The sequence below is a fragment of the Haemaphysalis longicornis genome, unplaced genomic scaffold (genome assembly GCF_048455015.1).
Source record: "Haemaphysalis longicornis isolate Haplotype H1 unplaced genomic scaffold, Haemaphysalis longicornis Haplotype H1 scaffold_3, whole genome shotgun sequence".
Classification (NCBI taxonomy): domain Eukaryota; kingdom Metazoa; phylum Arthropoda; class Arachnida; order Ixodida; family Ixodidae; genus Haemaphysalis; species Haemaphysalis longicornis.
In genome coordinates this window covers 60,363,965-60,386,836 of record NW_027526335.1, presented here as the reverse complement: position 1 = coordinate 60,386,836, position 22,872 = coordinate 60,363,965, and positions in this window count along the sequence as shown.

The window sequence follows — 22,872 nt, the reverse complement described above, 5'->3', positions numbered from 1 at the left end:
AGTCTAAATTAAAAACATATGCTGAAACTGAGGCAGTAAGCGGTATTTGAAGTGGAAATTTGTCATGGGTATCATATTTCCCAAATTACACACAAAGGCATAGCGACATCTTGCTGGAACTAATAGCACTTTCCTCTAAGTTTAAATAAACAGACGATACACTTATTTTATTATCTCTTGATCGGGGATATTCAGACGCAATGTTGACAGGGGTAACCACAATGAGCCCTCACGATACCTTCCGCACATGGGGCTAAAGGGATCAAGAAAACGCAAAGAAAAACAAAAACATTGACGCAGCCACCAGTAAACCCAACTCAATTTCTTCGAGAGGAAATTACATTTTTCGTTTTAGTTCCCGAGGCGAGGTCAGAAAAAGATGCCTCACTGGCCCCTAATTTAGTAACGACCAAACTCCGTACCTGCGGCGACAAAACGATACTTTGATGCCTGTTCTATCATTTAAACCAGCTTAGTTCGAGCGACCTCATGACCACCCCACTTCCCCCCAATCCCCACCGAGCAGATAGACCGAATGTTTATTATGAGCACCCTCCATGATTGCTACCCAATCACTCTATAATTACTACCTGTATCAAACAGCGCCGCTTTCTTTATATCCCTTCGCAGTTACGCAGTTTAAAATGGAAATTATTGCTCTGACTTCCGCGTTCCCTTCAGTGTTTACGTTTTTTCTCAAGAAAAAATTTGGCGCGGTTCAATATTTATGTCTTACAGTTTGCGCCTGAAACAAGAACCCGCGGCGCTCGCTCGAGCGGCTAAGTCAATAAAGATCCTTGACTAGCTCACCGTCGGTACAAACCCCCCACTAGGCACATTCCCCTTCCCTCAAAGCAAATTGAAATGAAAGCGTGCGCTGGGTGCTGTACTAGGTCCTTTCTGACTGCTCGCACACGCGCACACGCTTCCAGTTTTGCAGTGGCAGAAAGAATTGTCCTCGCTGTTTATTTTTTGTTTTTCACTTTTGCTCCCATGGCCGAGTGAACCGTAAACGAAGTTCCACTCGGAGACTTTTCTCTCTTCAGTTTAAGTTTGTTTTTGGATGTGTGAAAGTTTGAGTCTACGTTCATTCAAACTTACATATCGTTCTTCACCGAAAAAAAACCCCGAAAATCTCTTATTTACAAATAAAACTTTTCGGCTGAAGCAGAAAGAAAAGCAAAAATGTTTCTAGACACACTGTGTTTACAGGGAGTTTTTGAAACAGAAATTAAAAGCAGAGGGTGAAGTGTAGAAAAGATGCAGACGGTTTAGTTCCTCTATTATGAAATATCGGGAAAAAGCAGCGCACGTTCCTCTAACAAAGCCAAGAAAAATACACCACTGGCGGATTGTGCTTCTCTGTGGCTAAAAACTACTTTGCAAAACTAACAGTAGCAACTGTCGTGTTTGCGCCAGAGCTTAAACCAAGCCCTTTACTTTGACATCTTTCGACGTCAACCGATACCACCAACTTAAAACATAATGAGCTCAAGGAGTTCTTTCCTAGACTAACAGCAGCAAATGTCCACTTCGCGCAGGAGTTCAGGCCTAGCGTTTCGATTTTAAATATCCCAGTAATAGTATGTGTCACTCGGCGGGTGCGTATTAATTTTGCTATGATAATAGCCAGAACTGCGGAGTATGCCCCAGAGCTTAAGTCTAGCTTTACGTTTTATGTCTTACAACGTTTGATGTCTTAACTTTACGCTTAATTTCGTGTAACCTTAACGCTGAGCGGGACGCTATACCAAGTACCGTCTTACTTATTCTACGTAGAGCTGTGCTTACAGATAGACGACGTTACACCTAAGAGCGTCTCGTTAGACCGAACGTCTGGTCGTCGCACACTCACGCAAACCTCTTTGATTAACACCTCAGGAAACTTGCGTGGGCAATTTAGAAACATGAAGACACGGGTGGCTTCACGGAAAAGGTTTCACCAACTGCTTGAGTTTCTACAACCGCAAAATCATCCGGGGTAAGCTAATAATATGTTCACACTAAAAAAGCAGATCAGTACCGCTGCTCTGAGTGGAGCCCGTTACCCCGGTTACTAAGCGACGCAAGGTGCCCAACTATTCGCTTCCTTGTATTTGCTCCATTTGTGAGACACCCCACGGGCACAGCCAGATAATTTCTTTCGACTGTACTATTTAGATCACTAGTGAGCTTTTCGCGTTTTTTGTGCACGCATACTCGTACATTGTTTCAATGCGTTTATGATATTTAATGCATGCCGTCAGGTCTACACAGCCGTAATTTCAACTTACACAATGCAGAGCTTCATTGAGTATGCCTAAAAGCATATATTGCAAATTGACACTTTTTTCCGGCACCATTGGTGTTTTATTACAGAAAAACCCGTTCAAAGTGCTCTTGTGCAATATTTTACTAACTAAGCATGGGGAAACAATATAAGAACATGTCATACCACGATTAAAAAGCCCGTCTGTAGGAACTACGGGAAACTAGCTAGCCCCTTGGTGTGCTCAAGGCCCTTTTTTAAGGTATGTTCGTGGATCTTCCTATGGTGTGGGATCAACAGATGTGTATTCAGCCGGCAGCTGGTCGTGTCGGCCTGGTGAAATGAAATAGCAGTTCCCTCTTAAGTTTTCAGGCACTCCTTTGGGAGATATTTCGGTAAAGAAACTGATTTGATAACTCAAGGAACCTGAGATATTGTGGATGTTTAAAAGATATGACAAATGTTATTTCTGTAACTTCATCAGGGGATCAACTACCCAAAATTCTGAAATTTACTTCAACTAGTTCCACGAGCAATCCTTAGATTACCAATGCTTCTTCGGCCGGTACAGTGGTCACAGGGACCGTTTCAGTATAACCAGGTACTTTACCAGTCAAAGATACCCGCAGAGTCAGCATGAACCTAAGAGTATTATTTTCGCTGGCGGAATACCTTCCCGAGAACCTCTCCGGTCGGTAGAACTAGTTAACACGTACGTTGTAAACACGTTCTATATCCTCATAGTTATGTTTATGATTCAACACTAGGCGTTTCACAATCTGAAAGTTTTTAAAAGGCAACGAGCGCTACTCATCGACAACAGCACCAAATTTCTCGCAGATAATTTTTTTAAAATAATCGCTGTTATCTTGTGGACTAATGAAAATGCGTGAAAGAGCACAACCCTTCCATTCCCGGGTGCGGCGGTCGCCTTTCTGATGGAAGCGAAAAGCAAAACCGCCCGTGTGTACGAGATTCCGCCGCAAGTTAAACATGCCCAGGTGGTCAAAATTAATCCGGAGCCCTCCACTACGGGCCGCCTCATCTCCTGCGTTGCGTAGGCACGTTAAACTCTACAATCAATAAATCGATAAATCAATAGCCCAACCTTGGAGAAGGTCAGGAACAATTTTGGCCCCATCTTTTTTATTTTCGATACTGCCACCACATATCATGCCTTTTCGATAAGTTTCCGGTACTTTACTATTTACGTCGTCCCCCTAATTAACCAAAGTGCGCTTCTGGTAAAGATGTACTGGGACCAGTGGGTGACAACTTCAGTGTACAAGATAAAATAAAGCAAATATGACTACCGTATGCTACGATACTTCAGAAGGCTGTAAAATTGCGGTTGAGTGAAATTTCACTCACGCTGGGTGCCGGACATGCCTGGTACGTAAAGGGACACTGAAGTGAATTTGTCAAGCTCCCGTTTTTGCTTGCCCTGACTAGACCGGCTCAAATTAACCCACTTTTAATCTTTGATCCAATTGATAAGTCGGTAATTATTTTATAAAGTCCGAAAGAAGAAAAACTACCATGCGCGGTCTGCGGCAGCCGCACCAACTAAAGGCTGTGACGTCGGAGAAGGTGCACCGTGATTGGATGATATTCAAAATTAGCATTCAAACAAGTTTCGCTTTCGGTTCTGTAAAACAACCTGCTTGACATCAGACGCGATCGTAGGATGGACATTCTCAATATCTCAGTAATCATCGTACCGCGCTTCTGCCATGTTGTCGGCTGTAAAATGCCTAGGATAAGCCTCCCGGTACGGCTTGAAATCGTATACCGATCACTAGCCGAGGCCTACGCAGTGGATGAACGGCCCCTGCGTCCCCGCAGGCCCTCAACTTCCATGCGCTTTGCACCCATATTTGGAGCTTTTCTCACTCATGCCTGTATCGTAAAAAGCGTGTTCGCACCAGGCCAAGGGTCTGCTGATTCTGGCCTGTGCCCACTGCCCGCAAGCAGTCGGTGCTTATGGCAACAGCACGCCAACGAAAACTGGCTAGCGCATCAGTGTCAGACTGCTTGCGTTCTGCGAACTTGCTCGTAGAGCAGTGCACGGTACGGCCCAAAAATGGTGAACTCAGTATAGGAAACATCGGCCGAAAACGAAAAAATCAACTTACAAAAAAAATGTAACCTCAAGGATTCGAACTTGCGACTTGCAAAACAATATACCTATCGCCCCAGACCACTCGGCCACGCGCGAACGCTGTCGCTGTTGGAAATAAGGCATATAATGCATAACCGGTTTACACTTTTATTCAGTTTTAGCATTTCAAGCAGCTTAGGTGATTATTTGCTGTATAGCGCTCGTGCAGTAAGCGTCCCCCAAATTTACACAATATTTCACGTCTAGCAATTGCATTTCTTAGCCGGAATAGCGTTCGCAGATGTGTGGTCGTGCTGCTGACCGCTGTCCTTGTTTTCCCAGCGCAAAAAAGTGCTTCGTGCTCCCTAGTTTTTGCTGTACGGTAAAATTATCAGTTGATTTTATTTCCTTAGTACCTATATTGACTTCGCTGACTCTTCTCCCGCCTTCAAGTGCCCTTAGATTTTCCTACTAGCGTACCAATCAGCGAAGCGTCGCATGTGCTCTTCTGCAGGGCTTGTGCGGGGCGACCTGAAATCGGAGCTTGGCACATTGTACAAATTAATAAAGTAAATAAAGGCACATTCTTCCATTCAGAAATGTGTCGTGGCTTAGTTTCAACTGAGCGAACGAACGTCGACGACTCGTCGGTGGCCGGCGGACTAAACGCTGGGCCGACTGACTCTGCCGGAAGGTCGGCGAGCCGTGCAGTAGCTCAGTCAATGGTCAAACAAAGTCATGTCCTCCTGACGTCAGACGAAAACGCCACATAGAATGGGCGAGGATGCAGAGAGGAGGACAGCATTTTGGAATTGATATTTCTACTAAATAAAATCGCGCACTCAGAGTGGTCGAAGCATGGCCTATGGACTCCGGAGTATAATTTGCGCTACTAATCCCGAATGTTTAAAAATCATTTCAGTGTCCCTTTAATTGTCCGCATGTGGCTTCTACCAATAGGGAGATTTTGCAGGGGGAAATTTCACACCCGGTGGTGTCTTGCGTGTTTGCGTGTTGTTTTCTTTTCATGTGATCATTTTTACCCATGACAATGGAAAACGCGAGACTCCTCCTACGCTTCGTTACTGGAACTGTCATTATTACCAATACAAACATGAACTTGTGAACCAGAGAGGATCTCAGTTTTCCCATTCTCGAGACTCTCTTTACAGGCTAATGGAATTGCGACCGCCACATAGCACCAACCACATCATAACAATATTTTTATCTGTTTTTAAACTTTTCTAGAAAGATAAAGTCGTTTAAAAAACGCGCCTTGCGCAAATTAAAATAATGTAAGTAGTCAGTTCTTTTCACGTTTCTGCGCCTTGTGTGTGCAGAACGTGATACTCAGGTAATGTCAGCTAGTTAGAAGGTTCTTTTTTTCCCCTAGAAGTATCAATAGCGACTGTGACGGATTTCGCCGCGCGGTGTTTGTACCTGTACGCGTTCCGGAATGTTCGTAGAATTAGATTAACTAAGGTGACACAACCTAACTCGATCAAACATCATTCTAAAATTTACGTTACTGCTTGCATGTCAAGACGACTCTGTTATTTTTTTAATTTTTGGCGCCATCATGGCAACGCCGTATCAACAGCGTTGCCAAGTTCGATTTCAGCTGAAGCCACGTTTTACGCCCCGGAGCTGCACCTACACTTAGACGGAGCGACTACGGGCTATTTTTAATCGCATGGGTATCCTTGAACGGTCTTGGGGTACGGTACAGACAAGCCGTTTTTGTGTTTCGCCTCCATCACAAAAACTACTTCCGTGGCCGAAAGAGTCGTTACAAATCCTTGAAGAATTTCATGTTTTCTTCACTGTCCATCTCTTTTAATGTGGATGAGATGACGACCTGACAGAGCACGCTGGTTGGTCGGCGTTAGGGAGCAGGTACATTTGAAGTCTTAGCAATACTCACTGAAGGTGGGGGAAGATTTGGCGGACGTGATGCAAAGTGGTGCAACCGAGTAACTCACTTTGCTTCGCTGCTTTTTTTACTCATTCTAAAAGCTTTCGCTCAGTTTAGATGCCATTTTGTTCTATTTCTTTCTCCGTAGCGGCCGCCTCCTCTAATCACGATAGCCATAACATTGAACGCTAGATTAACAGTTAACAGGTACTTCTTGGAAACTGCGAGGCGAGAAGGCTTTGGTGAGTTTGCCTCGTAGGTAACCTGAGTAGACTTCCCTCAATTTTATCAAGAATGCTGAATTTCACCCCGATTCTTCTCGTAAATAGTGGGTAGTGGGTTAATTATGTGGGTACCGGGATTCTGCCAAGGACCTACTTTGGCGTTTATTTTTTGTTTCGAAAGTTTTGGGAATCTTTGGTAACTTCTCACTCATTCACTTACACATTGTAATTCGTGAAAATCTAAGCATCCACATGTGTGTAGTTGGGCACACAAAATTTTCGTTGGTAAAGCCTTTTTCTTCAGTGGTATGGGTCAGTGGCTCTTTTTTTAACAGCTTATACAATGTAACAACAAAGGACAATTCAATTAGTGCTGATTACTTATTTTTCAGGCATTTTGCGTAAATGACAAAATGTATTTCACGTGGAGATATACTATCGGATAAAATATCTGAGTGACGTTGTCCCGAGAAGAAGAATTTCGGGATTGGCACACACCATCACACACAAAAACTTGTTCGTGTAAAGATGGCGCCCGCGTATTCCAATTTATTTCATCATCTACCGTGGTTCATGTCGCCTTTGTAACGCTGTCGCTTAGCAATATTCATCTGGGTGCACCTCCAAAGCTGGGGACCGTCATCCCAACTGCTCGCATCTCTTGCAGTCAAAAAATTCTTATACGAAGATATCCCACAACATTAACGCCTCGAACGCAGAACTTTACTCCCGCCCCACGACAAGTTGACTGAGCAAAAAGCCACCACCTTCCGCCGTCCTCAAAGCAACACTCACCCCCACGGCACCCTCCGCCATACCATCCACCCCCCTTCCTACTCTGCCACCAGCATGTACTGTCCCCAACCCTGTACACTTTACCACATGATGTTTGCGTGCACCTACATACCATCCCTCTTCCCCCTCTCCTCTCCCCACCATGAGCAGAGGGAATGCATGCTATACCAGCCCGTACTCCAGAGACCAACTTCGGCTGGTCGAAAGGGCCCGGCAGGCTGCCACTGTGGCTTCTCCCTCGAGACGTCCCTGTACGTCTGGAGAGAGAACACTCCCTATCGACATGGGTCCTGACTTTTATGTGCACACAACATTCATTACTCCTTCGCCCAGTCCAGTTTCACTACAATGCAAGCGAAAGTTTGCTATTGTCATGAAAGATAATAAGATGCGAATGTGAAAATTTTCAGAAGACATGCGCGACGAGAAGAGAGAATACGGGAATGGGTTTAACATCAATACGAGTACATCCTTCTAAACAAAGAGCTGAGCGATTTGGTTTACTCTTATCTTTAAAAGGTACAAAGAAACTGAGGTAGTGTGAATGATAAACCGAGAGGAAGCTCTGCTTGTTCTTCGTCTAGCCTAGGTGCGTGTCTTTGCACCTTTTCAATATCAGTACATGAGCTTTTAATTATTATGTATCCGCGAATGTTTTTTTTTTTTTCTGGTGCAGTGCTCCCATATTGTTAATACCAAGTGCGGCCATTAAAGCCAAAGAAAAAGCTTTATAAGCCCACAGAGGTTAGGAACTAAATAAATAACGCTTAGGAGTGTATACGCGCCATAAATGGAATAGTTTACTGCATGACGGGGTGTTGTGTGGAATTTCTCGCGCGTGGGGCAAGCGTCGCCGATATCATATAAACCAGTATAAACAAGCGTATTTCATTCACCCCTATTTATGAAAGCTGCTTTAACTGTCCATAACTAATGCCTCTTACTACAAATTTGTCAGCAGGTCCTCAGTTTTAGCATCATGCGTCCTAGCATTTTCAGCGGTCCTTACGGAGCCCGTGAGGCAAATCAGTATTTGCGACGGTAAAAGGATCCTCTTCCGTAAGCACTCGCAGTGAAGAGAAAGCCTCATCGACAAGTCTAAAGCTGCCTTTCGTGGATTCCGCTTTTATAACTCACTTCCAGCCTGTCTGGTCGCTACGACCACTGGTCAGGACGAAATCAGGAGGCTTCGCAAGAAGTTGCTCGTTTCGGTCGTTTGACGTCCTTCGGTGCGATACGCAAACAGCCGCAGAAACCTTGCCGCTCCTGGACCCGGCAGTGATGGTAGCTCCCGGGCTCTGGTATGTTAGTAAACCCGCATAATGTGTTCCGGCGGTAAAAGGGAGCTTCAATAGAGCTTTATGGACTCAATTTGCGCTCGACATGTCGTTCTGACACGCGTCCTCGCTTGAATGGCCTCGCGATCAGCGACACGCGAGGAAGCCCGTATATGTATATTTGCGCCTCCATTCATATGGATAGCAACGCGGTTGGGTTTTGCCGTGAGACACAACTGCACGACGGGCCTCCGACAGCCAGTGGTATGGTTGACGGCGAATATTTTTTGCCCCATGGACGCTGGCTTCGATTTCGTGCTATACCGATGTCTACCTTAGGGCACTAGGAAAACAAAGTGATTTTCCCGGGTCGTGCAAGGTTTTAACCCCGCTGAAGGAAGTTATATTATGTGGTCGGATACGGACGTGTACGTTATTGTTGTGAATATTTTGTTTCAGTAATCTAACCTTCCGAAATACGGTATCTAGAGATGGAATTTGCATGCAGTCTATTATCGGCTACTGATTCTCTATTGTGTTCTTTGTTATTAAAGCAAACGCTTTACATGCCCCAGCAAACCCAAACATTGACAGTCTTTGTTGTCAGTAACACGAATGGTACGAAAATGGCGGCCGCTATAAAGCGAAGATAAATAAACGAACACATTTGTGTTTTGGGTGGTTTGAACATGGGTTGTCAGTACAAGAGGCAGGTGCGTCACCACAGCTCTTGCTAGTTTTATTTTCGTTATTGAGCTGCACTGACAATTCACCACTGCGCGAAGCCTTATCAGACCGAACTATATGCTAGGGCTCTATTGAACGCTTTTATTCAGCAGGTTTCCCCGAGAGGACGCCTGATTTTCTGACAGTGAGCTTACATTTATAATCATGATTGTGCAGTTCTATTGTGTCATAGAGGAGGAGACGTAGTTTATTCTGGCAGTAAAAGTGTAGGGGTTGAGTACTGACAAAAACCTGACCAATTCGAGTACCCATGCAGCCATGTTCTTCGTTCCGGCTGCGTGTGGGATTTGCAGCCTGGTTAACTCATGGCCATATTAAATCCACTAAAACATGAACTTGAACACGTGAAAAGCGTTTTAAAAAATAAGCTCAAAATTTAATGCATTAACATTCACCGCTTCTCAAATTGCACTATATTGCTCAGTTTCTTTTGGGTGTTTTTTACTACAATAAAGTGACTACAGACAAGAACCTCAACCGGTGACGAGAAATCTAAGAACTAACACCTGACTTATGATTTCCTCAAATTCATGGCTATCCTATGATTGTAGTACAAATCTTACTTTTCGCTGGGTTCTGTTTGACCAGTTGATTTTTAAGCGTTTTGATAAAACCTCGTCAGTTTACAGTTTCTTGAACATGTTTTCTTCTTCGTTTGCCAGATATTTTTTCACGCACTTCTTTGGGATGACCCCCGCTTAAACGTGCAACAATAGCCTTATCTCGGAATAGGACAACACTAAATTGCATTACAAAAATCAAAACCCCTTCCTTTCAGGAACGATGGTTAATGCGAAGCTTTCTGCAATTCAACCTGATCAAAAGTCCAAAATTTCAACTACTTCGACTGTTACATCATGGCACAATTAGACGACTGCTTCATAACGTGAGTGACCCACGTTCGGTTCCGACTACGGCTCTTTTTTGTTTTTGCTGGAAGTGGTTGGTGCTCCTTTGTTTGAATCGTCATCATGATTTTGTGAAATCTATTGCGCAGTTGGTTTTCCAGCAGTGCGTTTTCCGTGACGAACAACACCATCAGTGAGGATAGAAATCTTCGCTTTAATAGCATAACACTAGATCATTACATCCTTCAAGCGCCCAATAATATGATGGATTTCGATCTTGCAATAATGACGTTTTGCAGAGTACCATGCTTTACAGGTGGGCTAGCTTGTGTCGTTCTAAACTGCAACACGTTTTTTTCAAACGAAGCTAGAACTGGCTGACTATTGGTGTCGGTGGCACATTACGCCAAAACCCACCAGCTGCTCACCCCATTGCTCTCCCTCCTCGCCCGCTGCTGGCGGCTGCTGGCTTGCTGGTTTACGCTATACTCCTCTCCAATCACACGAACTCCCTCCCTCCGGAGAAGGTAAAGGGAGGTCGGCACTCTTGCAAGTGGCGCACCGGACCACATTATAGTACCAGCCAATCGCAAGTGCTCCCTTCTTCCTCCTGTGAAGGTTATCTCTCTCTGTGTGCGTTTCTCGGCAGCCAGTTCAATGCGGGCTACGCGATGTGTAGGCCGCGCTTGATCCGCTCCGCCGTCATCAGCACCAAGATCGACGTTAAAGCAGGCTGGTTAACGGTGCCTTTTGCCTACAGCTCTTGCAAATAAACCACACTCTTTGTTCAAAATATGTGCCCCACCCATCGATACTTCGCCTGCGCCCCTTTTTACGAGTAGGGGAGGTACTGGGGTATTTGTAGTGCTTAAAATTAGATAAACTGTGCTTAATAACTCCATTTTGATATTTGAACCGGGTAACTAGAGTTTGTAATAATTTGAAGTTTGCGGCTCATTGTTGCAAGAGGGATAAGATGCTTCTTGGCAAGTTGGACGTTGTGACCATTTAGAAGTGCAGACCCTTGCAGTACAGACAATGCATAGCTTTGTCATCGCACGTACGAGACCAACAAATGTGGAAAAGATGTAATTACAGTTTCTCCGAAGCTTCCTTTCTCCAGCAAGAAATAATGTTGCGTAGTGGCCTACCATAACTTTCACCTGCATGCAGAACATGCCGACTTAGCGCGGCTTGTAAAGCTAAGAATAAGTTTTAACATGCGCGCCATGATGGAACTCGCACGCCAGTGAGAAGGCTATGCCTTATCTATGAAACGCGTGATTTGCATTGCCGAATTCCTAGTCTGCAACTCTTCGATACGTTGGGGATTTACCGAGGGCAAGAGTAACCATGTTTAAGCGGTTAGTGTAAACTATCTGCTCTGTTTTGTTTAAGTTTAAACTGCCGTTCAGCTAGCCACGATTGATATGAATCAAGCACGCTCAAGATTGCTGAATCTATCTTACATATCCTGCACTATAAGGGACGGCAATTTTATGACCTGACGAGATAAACGTTTGATAGCTAAGAATAGAAATACAGGTAATGAACCCATTATTTTAAGAACTTCAAATTGTCGGGAAATCAAATCAACTGGTCTTTTGATCCTTTCGTGGTATTTTTAAAAAGTAGCAATTTGAAGCGCGTCACTGACATTTCCAGTTCCCAAAGTTCAAGTGACTTCCTGTAATAGAAAATTATCGACAGTTAGCCCTTTTTTTATGATTAGTCAACGAAGCCGGTAAGATATCCTTGCAAATGGTATTGCAAGTTAACGCACAAATGCGCATTAAATTTGAATTGTCCTAGTTTACCCGGGTACTGATAGGGACGCCGTCTGAACGAGTGAATAAAACAATACACGATGATTTCTTATTTGTAATTTACCATTTTTCCGAATGTATTGGCGTTGCAAAACTTTGTAGAATTACAGTTCACTTGCAGCAGACAAATGTGGGGCTGTACGCCCTGCGGCTCCCTTGTGATGCGGCCGGAAGGGCAATTTTATCTTACTAGTAATAAAAGTCTGACAAGTAGTTACGAACAGTAGTAGGGTTAAAGAATCGTTGTTAATCACACATGCAGCATCGACAATTCATAAGTGTTGATTTTGCCAACTGAGATAAACTTTTGCACGGTTGTGTTGTCGCTCCTCGCGCAGTCCACCCTCCTATAACTTGTTACTGGACAGTTTCGATAAAACAAGAGTTACGGCCGTTGTCTTTGACCATACTGCTCCGGCATACCATAAATTGAAGCGCGACGGGATTTTCAACTCTGAAATTCCATGCCTAACTATGGCAAGAAAATAGCTTGGTGTCGTCTGGCAGCCCCGTCAAACGAAAAATTTAATGACATTTAGAGAAAATGTCATTTGCTGCAAATATCATTACTTCGGTGCTACACGATAATACCTAATGACATTCGAAGCGAATGGCATTTAGCGGCTAAATGAGTCTTCGGGAGATCGTTCAGCGGCCAAATGAGTAGGCTCGACAGCAGTGGCGCGTCACCAGAACAGAAAGATGAGTAATAGGCCAAAGAATACGGTTTCAAAAACTGTCAGTAAACTTATATTTCTCATATTATATTGTTTTTCGAATATAAAAAGACAAACAAGCTCTTACAAAAAAAAAGAAAACTCGTCCCGATGCGTGCGCTGCCCTGGTACGAATTCCTTGAGGACATTTATCGGCTTGTGATTTCGACTTATGTCAACTGAAAGTGTGATTTTCTTCTTTTTATTAAAAAAACAGAATTATGTGTTTTGTTTAAGGAAACTCTTATGTATAAAAACATTATGGACACACGTGAACTACAATTCTGCTATTTTGCGAGCTTGAGAATTGTTACCGCTACCACTATCAAATGACATTTGTTTCGGCTTGTAGAGCCGCGCCGCCAAACCGAATGTTATTAAACGCTAATGTCATTCACTTCGAATGGCATTCGATTTGAAGTGTGACAACGGTATAAGAGTCGTCTTAGTGGCCAATACCACCATTTTCTAAGAACCGACAATAAATCCAGAGCTACAGAAATTTTTCTAGAAAGTTGGATTTTCCGCAGAACGCTTTCTTAATGCTTTCTCATTATTTCTTATGAACGCATTCTTAAGAAATAATGAGTAGCATACAGCTTTGCTGTAATAATGCTCAAAGCGTTTCTTATTCACTCGGGTATGCTTGCCGATGGTTTACTGTCGATGGCTTACTTGCCGATACTGGCTTACTTACCGATGTTCAAAAATGAGTTGGTGGTTAAGGATCTGCGTGTATTGAAAGTAAAGTAATTAGATCATTGCACTAGTGCGAAAATACGAAAGGTCCTGCGTCATCCGCATGTCATCCATGCCACCCCTGCGGCCTGAGCTTTGAATTGTACTGGTTATGAATATTTTTTTGTTTTTTTGAGTCGCTTCGTCTCGTTTTATCATACGAAGGGAAGATTCCGAAGACCATTGGCCAAATAACACAGGCTCCAGCTAAAAACTGTTAAAAAATCCAGTCGATCTGAGTGCTGGTACAATATTTGTTTGAAAACTGAAGCGGTGGCACCACTGTTCAGTGGACACAAAACATGGGATAGATATTAGTAGGAAGTGCATTATTTCTGAGGTATGTAGTTTACACCATGATTACATAAGAGACAGGAAAGCATTTTTTGTCAAAGTTGATTGATTGATTGTGGGGGTTTAACGCGCCGACGCAACGCAGGCGATGAGGCGCGCCGTAGTGGAGGACTCCGGATTAATTTTGACCACCTGGGGATCTTTAACGTGCGCCGAAATCTCGTACACACTGGCGTTTTTGCTTTTCGCCTCCATCAGAAAAGCGGCCGCCGCTGCCGGGAATCGAACCCGCGACCTCGTGCTCAGCAGCGCAACGCCTTAGCCACTGAGCCACCGCGGCGAGCTTTTTGTCAAAGTCCTTCATTTGACGTGAGTGATAGTTTCCCTGCTGACAGACGATGTTACGTGCGCTTTTTATATGCATTGAAATTCAAGGATTAAAAAGGTGTGTCGTAAAATCTACAGGTCGTTATTTGGTAAAATATGCAGGATTGAGGTTCGTGTAAGGTTATTCAAGCATTTCAAATTATGGAGAAGCAAGCAGAATTTCTTTTCATGACATTTGCAAACAAAACTTTTCGTCGAACGTATGGTCACATGATATCTTCACCCTCGACTCAGGTAATCTTTTCGTGTGTCCTCCTCCAAAGAAACAAATATTTAAGAAGAAATCGCAGGAATGCTGCGCAAGAAGACAAGAGAAAAGGCACGTGTGTGCTGCACACGTAAGAGTGATGTCTACACACTAAACGTTTTTACACCCTTTTTGACCGAAAAGGGTGTAAACATCTTGTCCCATGGCTAACACCCTTAAAAGGTGTTTTGGCAAAAAAAGGGTGCACGGATGAAAAAAGGGTGTTGAGCTCCACACCCTTAAAAAAGAGTGTTAATGCAGCTCAACACCCTAAAAAACAGGGTGTTCAGTCCCACACCATTTTTTTCTGGTGATGGTGATGGCTTTTTTTGAGGTGATGTCAAACGGCGGAGCGCGCAGCATTCAACACAAACGGGCAATACGCACAAGTTACAATTGGAACACGGGATGCAAGCGGTACAGGGAGTGCATACTTACTTAGCAATACATATGCTGTTCTTGCTTTTATATACAGCAGAGGAAAGCCCCCCGATGGAGTCGGTGGGCTTGTCGCAAAAAAACAATATTTTAGCGCTAATTTTGGAATTATGAATTTTACTATGGGAAAATACAAATCAACACGCGGATTTGCAAAAACGTTTTAATTACGCGGTAGTTTTTGTGGTCAATAACATATAGAATTTTATTAAATACCATACAAATCTTCCACGCCAGCTTAACACCCTTTTTCCCAGAAGGGTGTAAAGCTACAAATTAGGGTGTTCGAAACTAAGAACAAGTGCGTAAAGAAAAAAGGGTGTAGGAAAAAGGGCTTAAGAAAAGGCCGCCAACTAATAAAAAAATTCCCCCGCATTTCCCCGAGGGGGAGAATGTGAAAGTGCGAATGCACGGTTGTCGGCCCGCTTGCGGCGCTTGCGCTCGGCCCCCGCAGCCCACCGCCTCGCCGCCTTCTCTTCCATCTCTTCCATCGGGTTTGTAGTATCACGTGTACACCACGCAGTTATCAAGCCGCTATAACGCCGCTGAGTCGCCAACGCACGCCGCTGACGACGTAGTTTGAATGCGTTAAAGATATAAGGCGCGTCACTAACACTGATATCACCGTCGCGTCCGTGGCTTGGTCGGTAGAGCGTCGCGCTGCAGCCGCAAAGTCCTCGGATCGAAACCTGGCGCCGGGTGCTGTTTCTTTTTTAAATATAGAGGAGCACTGCGGACGCCGCCGCCGTCGCCGCCGCCGGCGGTGGATGGTTTGGGGTCGCTTATAAAGTGCATTCGCACTTAAAACGGTGAAGAGACCTCCAATTTTGGAGGCATTTTGTACCTGTTTACACGGGTGGACTGAACATTCTCTTCAAGCGGGGGGTGTTTTGTACCTCACGATGTTTACGGCAATATGAATTGGCTTAATTTTTTACCAGTGAAGCTCTTTAAGCTTAAGGAGGTTGTTTCGGGGGCATTAGCGAAAAAATACAAAGAAAAAGAACTGCGGCACCTGTAAAGGGTGCACCACCGCAGATAGGGTTTTATAACAGTGAAGTCGGCGTTCGAGCTTGTTATAGCGGGAGCACAAGGGGCGTATGCGTATGCGCACCTCTTACTATACCATTTCAATGATACTAGTCTTTTTTTGGATTCTAAAAGGCAAAAAAATTGGCGCAGCTTGCAATAGTGGTGCAAGGCTGGATAAACAGCATTTCTGGGAGCCGACCTAGCTTGTTTCTCCCTTGGATCCCCTGGCAATAGGGGGGGGGGGGACACACTGGAGCAGCCTTGTAAAATCCGGTTAAACTTGGCCTCACCCCTCAGCGGTCATCCAAGAATAGCAAGAACATTGCAAAGCTTAGCAAACATAACCAAACTTAGCAACACCAGAAGAAACTAGGTCGACCACTAGTTCCGCTGTTCTTTTTTTGCAACTGAACACCTATTTCACACCATTTCAACAACCTGCAGAAAGCCAGCGTCTTGTAGTCGTTAAATATGCTTTTCGCCACACTACTAGTCTTTTTTAATATTGAAGGTTCAAATTGGTGTTTCACGTGCCAAAGCTAAACTTGGGGCATGTGGTGCACCGAATAAGGAAACGTGCCATCATTGCATAAGAGCAATTATTTTTTTGCGTTTGGAAATTTCTTGCGAGTAGATGAGTATATGAGGGGATGTCTTCTTCTTTACAGCGCTATTATGCATCCAAACGTGGCCTTATTCAATGAACAGCTGAACATCTTTTCCACACCCTTTCAACACCCTAAGAAAAACCAAGGGTATTGAAGTTGATCTACACCCTTTTTTTCAAACAAAAAGGGTGTATAGCTAGGAAAAGGGTGTTGATACTCAAGAAAAGGTTGTAAAGGCCTCCCAACACCCTTTTTCTGCTTATGCTACACCCTTTTTGGCTAAAAGGGTGTAAAAAAGTTCAGTATGTACATCGCCTCTCGGCAGGGGTTGGCGCTTGAATAGGCCCAGTGATACATAGGCTCATCTGCGTGCAAATACGTTCTCTTCTTTGCGCGTTCTTTACTGCCCGAATTACTCTATGATCATGGCATAAGTTGAGGCTTGCCCCCGCGACTCCATGAATAAAGCAAGCGTGCCTTGTTTAAACCTCGGGCGATATCGTGGGCATCCATGGGCGGAAATTCATGTTGCGGGTGTTCATAGCATGCGTACTATGGTTACTGGTACATTTTGTATGTGATGTCTTCTTTTCTGTTTTAGCATCTATCAGAGAGTATATGCAAATAAACCGGTCCGTACCTATATTTTTTGCCGTAAACATGCCTCTTATAAAGTGTACTGTTGGTCGAGTTGGTAGTTCATTGTAAAAATAAATACAGCGCGAATCGAAACAAGGACACAGAAAGGTGGCGGGACGAGTGCAGACTTCCAACTTAATTTAATACCATAAACCTTGCACCTTTTATTAGCACTCATGTTACCACCAGCAAAACAGTCAAAAATTAAAAAAAAACGAAAAACAACAGGAAATATGGTTGTTTATTACAGGAAATACTGCAACAACAGGAAAGATGGCTAGTATCACACCACCATATGTTTTGATGTGGTGGTGTGATATTAAAAATTATACGTTTATTTCCTGTTATTGTTTTTTGGTTTTTTAATTTGTTAACATGAGTGCGTATAAAAGGTGCAAGGTTTATTGTATTAAATTCAGTTGGAAGTCAGAGCTCGTCCCCTCGTCATTCTGTGTCCTTGTTTCGATTCGCGCTGTAGCTACTTTTACACTGCATCTAATACTTCATCGAAGGTAATTCTGTCACGTCGCGAAGCTGTTTACGCTATTCATCTCTTTTGTCTTCAGTCTCATATTGTCTCGATTGTATTCTGTCTATATGTACTTCCCCGCCGTTACGGCCTTGTAGTGGCTTTCTGGGCCCTGCAAAGATGTACAGGAGAGCTTTTAGCCCAGGAAGCTTCTCGAGAACCTCCAGGGAAAATAAAACGTTGAATTGGAATGAACTGAATATACAATTAAGCGGGTGAGATCACTTCCGCTCCTGAAAGCGTAAATGTTCGGTAGCAATGTGGTACACCGAGTGCCGATGTTAAAACAGATAATATTGCGGAAGGTCGTGTTGACGGCCACCCATGGAACCTAGATTTGGAACAGGGGGAGGGGGGGGGGTTGAATTCAGCTACTGGAAAGGAAAGAGAACACCGACGTTTAAACTTAACTGTGCCTGAAAGGACGGGTTTCCACAGCCAAGAGTACGGCGCAAACTACTGAAAGCGTGGCATGGCACCCGAGCTGGGGAGCGAGGGAAAGGGAAGGTGGGGACACCCATGCACAACTGTCAAACTTGTCATCACAGCGGAAAACTGATCTTCTCCGCTTCTACAAGTGCCTTACTATAGTTTAGATGGCTTTCCTCTACCGTTGTACGCACTCAGCCCATCACCCCATCTGTGCTTCACGCACCTCGGGTTGGTGAGGTGGCGAACAAATCTCGGTCATTGTTTGTTGCCCACTGAGTTTCCTTTAACTTTGGCCGTGCGCTACTTCCGCTCAAAATCGTACTCCCACGGCGTGGTGGCCGATAATTCTTTGCGCAACCGGCCCGCTCGGTCAGACACCTGAAATGACAGCTACTTCCCACTTCTTCCGTCTCCGGCTTTCAGGCACACACACGTAAACGCACACACATGAATAGTGGGTGGCATAAGCGACGCAGCGCTAGTTCTATCCCAGCAGCGACGTAGACTGTCATTTTCTCTGCCACTGAACTCATGCATGGATTCCGACACCTGTCAAGGTTCCGCCGTGCCAACACTTGCGGGCTTGCAACGTGCTCTATGCTTGGCTTCACCAAAACACCGGAAGAGCATGCATCGTTGCTGATAGAGCATACACTTTTTTTTTCTTTAATACGCTAAGTTAAGTGGCACGGTACCTTTGCCGCTTCACCGCTTCAGGTGCCGCACTTGCCAACCATTGTCAACAACGAACACGGACCGCTACGAATCCTGGGGTGTAAATCAACGATATGCACGCAGCTTCAATTGTCAAGAAGGCTTCCAACAGGTATCCAAGAAAAGGCTTCAGCCTTCGCGACATTAGCTTTATTTGACTGCTTTTTGTGCATAACCATTAGGAGGCAAAAACCAGCTCTATCCGTTTGTAGGGATCAGCAGAGACGCTGGTGTGGAGCACTACGCCTGCGCAGTAGGTGAGCGTGACGTCAGAGACCGAGCGCCGGCACGGGCGACTCGGGCGCCTTAGAGCAGAAGCGCACCGCGCGCAAAATTACGACGTCGTCTGGCGCACTAAGCATGGCACATGCCACGTTAGCCCTTGATTCGTTACGTTAGACGGGAGTGCTTAAAACTAGATCATCAACGGACCCCCACTTCGACCGGGCACCAAGGCCTCACGTAGGGAGTGAGTGCTGTTGGGAATGAGCATCCCACGCCTTTATCAGACTGGTGCCGGAGAGAAGCCGCCGAGGAAAGCCGACGATGAGAGCCTCCGGACTTCTTTTATAGCCCGGGAAGTTCGTTGTGGCCCCAAGAAGTTCGAAATGCTCCAATCAGGGCTCTCGCTGCCTGAAGTTTGAATTCCGACGAATGGTAGCGAAGCGGTGAGTCAGCTGCGCCGCCAATGGGGAAAGGGAGAGCGATGCCGCCGCCGTCTCCGTGACCTCGCCTCCGGGCGTAGCGACATGCCCTTGTTTGGGTCGTTCTCCGCTGAGAGATTCGGCCGCGCCGCAGCGTTTCGAGATGCAGGAGTCGGCCGCGCCGCAGCGTTTCGAGATGCAGGAGTCGGCCGCGCCGCAGCGTTTCGAGATTCAGGATTCGGCCGCGCCGCAGCGACAAAGGGAGAGGCGTGACTCAGCCTCGCTGTCGGCGCGTCGCCTCGTGCAACGCCTTTGGGCCAGGCGCTCTGGCACAACAGCACCCCCGCCGCCAGACAATGCGCCGTGAAGACGAGCTGCCTCCACGTGGCTCGGATGCTGGGCGCGCTCGTTCGCCAGGCTCATCCAGGTGCACCTCCAGTGCCCCAGGAAAAGGGCGACTCCACCAGGTCCCTCTCCATGAACGGGTACCGCCTGCCAGGTCTGGATCACCGGTACCTCGCCGTGCTGCCAGGTGTCTCGACCAGTTTCGTCCGGCTCCTTCGGTCTGTCCTCAGCACCGGTTGCTCATCGTTCTGGAGCTTGCAAAGAACCGACCGACAACAGGCAACACCCAGCGCAAGCAAGCACCCTCTGTCCTCCGTCAGAACACCAGACTCCAAAGCGTGACAAACTCTCCTAGCTAAGTGTCTATCCCCAATTTGGACCCTCTACACCAAGAGGCTCATGCGGGACGTAAAACTCTTAAAAGAAGAACTCACACTAAGTGTCAAATGTAACACGCGACATTAAATGATAACTAAGGTTAATTACTTGAAATCACGCGGTGCGGAAATAATCAACTGAGGCAGCAAATGAGGGCAATAATTTTGCTCCCACCTACCTGCTACGCTAAAATCTACTCACGAGGAAACGAAACGAAAGACACGGGGAGGACGAATGTAGCCTTACTTAGAACGCACGGCTTAGTGCGTCTGAGTTACCGGCTACAGAGCATGCAAACTTCTGCACTGCTCACACGACGCAGCCACATTCCTTTCCAGAATTACTGTAAGCCTCTTCCCGGCAAGTGAACTTGCGACTTAAGTACAAACTGGCGGTTCCCGGCCGTTCGCATCCTCTTGGCATAGTACAACTTCCCTGCCACGATCGCTCGATCGCACTGAATAACGAACCTTTCGAAAAGTCGGGGACCGTTAGAACTGGCTCCTTGCTCAAGGCTCGTTTCAGCGCTTAAAACGCGTCCTCCTACTTTGTGCCCCATTCTACTCTCACTGGCTCAGTCGTTCTAAGAGCGTCAGTAACGGACTAGCCATTGTGGAGTAACCTCTCGCATAATTTTAGCCATATCCAGTCAAACTCTAGAAGTCCTTACCTCTGACTTAGTCGTTGGTCAGCGATAGCTTACGACTGCGGCCACTTAACGACTGACGGTCTTCGTCGGCCGCGCTACCACAACCACCTGCCTTAGTTACGTCACTTCGGCGCAACCTATGTGACACTGACTGTTTGACTGATAGTCCTGCTTCTTTGCGTCTGCTCAGCACGACTCGTAATTGCTGTACTTGCTCCTACCCAGAGCGTAATCTGACAGGCCACGAAACACCCGATGCGTTAGTTTCAAAAAGCAATACGGCTCGTGTTTAGTCCAAAACTGAACATAACGGGACGGACTGTCCGATCGGGGAAACGAAGAACGCAGCGTTACAACTAGCTCTTCCCCACAGGCTAGTTTCGTCATTCAAAACACGTTCTTTCCCCGGTCATATACAAGCCTCGCAAAGCTGACGCCCGTAATCTTGCGCGGAGCTGACTTCAAGGCCAACATAGCGGCCGGCACGCATGCCTCCCAATCGCGTTTCCGCTCATAGCAGAAAGCTCTGAACTTTCGCTTTCGCACTGAGCGTCTTCGCTCCACTGGCTTGAAATGCGGGTGAAAGTGCCCCACCTTGCTTTCAAGCAAGTCATCACGAACTGGGGACAACATCGAGTTCGCCTCGCAACACTCGGCCACCTGGGTTTCCCCGCCGATGGGGATGACGCAACCCGCTTCGGCCGTCGGCGGCTCCGCTAAGCTACTGCCAGAGCTTTCGGTCCGCTCGCCGTTCAGGCTTCGTTGCTCGCGCGTCTCTCGTGTCCCGCTCACAGGCTTTGCCACCACATCGCCAGAGCTAGAGCTCGTACCCGAAGGAACGCTTTCTGTTTCCGGGGGCTCTAGCGGCCTCGTCTGGCTAGCCTCGCTGTCCAAGGTTTGCCGAGAAACCTCGCTATCTCGCGCACTGTGCGCGATCCTGTTGGAAGCCGTCTCTGAGGCCTCCTCTGATTCTGAGTGTTCTGCCGAGATCGTTGAACCCGAGACCGACACATGAACGCGATCAGCGGACTCGTACGGCCCTCTATCGGACGTCTCAGCAAGTGCGTTATCTACTTTAGGTACGTCATTGTTCTCCGAGACGGCGGTACGGTCTCTGTCAGCGTCATTCGCTACGAGCTCAGCGGATTTCTCTGTCGGCCCTGTCGGCAGCGCTTCGACCTTGAGCTCGTCTTCGCGTAACCGCTCATCAGAAACCGGTGAGAACGTATCGTTCGTCTCGCCCGGCTGCGTTTCTCCACTGAAGGATTTCGCGCAACCCTGTTCTGTTGCTGGCGGTTCAACTAGCCTACCGCGACAGTTTTCGGTCGGCTCGTAGTTCGGGCTAAGCTTCTCGGCGTCCTTTCGCCTCTCGCTCGCTGGGGAAGAGTCAACATTCTCCGAGAGCTTCCCCGCTTGCGAACTCGTAAGTGCCATGCACTGGCCACTGCTCGCGGACTGTGCGCGCGTTTCGAAATCTTTATTTCGAAGCGGCTTCTCCGCCTCCGCGCCGGTCTCGCTGTCCTGGCTCGCTTCTCTGTCCAAGAATACGAGTGCGGTCGCTTCGCCTTTGGCCTTGGACGCTCCGTCTTCCGGCCCTAACCTCTCCACAACGAACGGCGGCCGTTGGTCCTGACTTTTCGGACCGCTCGCCTGAAACGTTGGACAAGTCATGTTAGGCGCCGGCGAACCCTGCCGGAGCTCCGACTCTAGCCTCATCAACTCGAGCCACTCGAGCTGCCTTTTGGCTTCCCGTTCCTGCCTTTCAGATTCCTCCCTCCGTTCCTGCCTTTCGGCTTGCTCTCTCCGTTTCTGCCTTTCGGCATCCTCGCGCTCACGGCGCTCTTTCTTTTCGGCTTCCTCGCGCTCACGGCGCTCTTTCTTTTCGGCCTCCTCGCGCTCACGGCGCGTTTTGATTTCAGCCCTGGCCTCATTGACCTCCTCAGCCGTTACGTTCTCCTTCCGCATGATCTCAAGGATCGCATGCTTTCGTTTCGCACGGCCTAAGTCAAGGCCCAGCTCCTCGCAAATTTCGATGAGTTCCTTCACTTTAAGGTCCTCCATCGTTTGCACAGGCCTCTTGCTGCTTACCCGCGTTAGAATT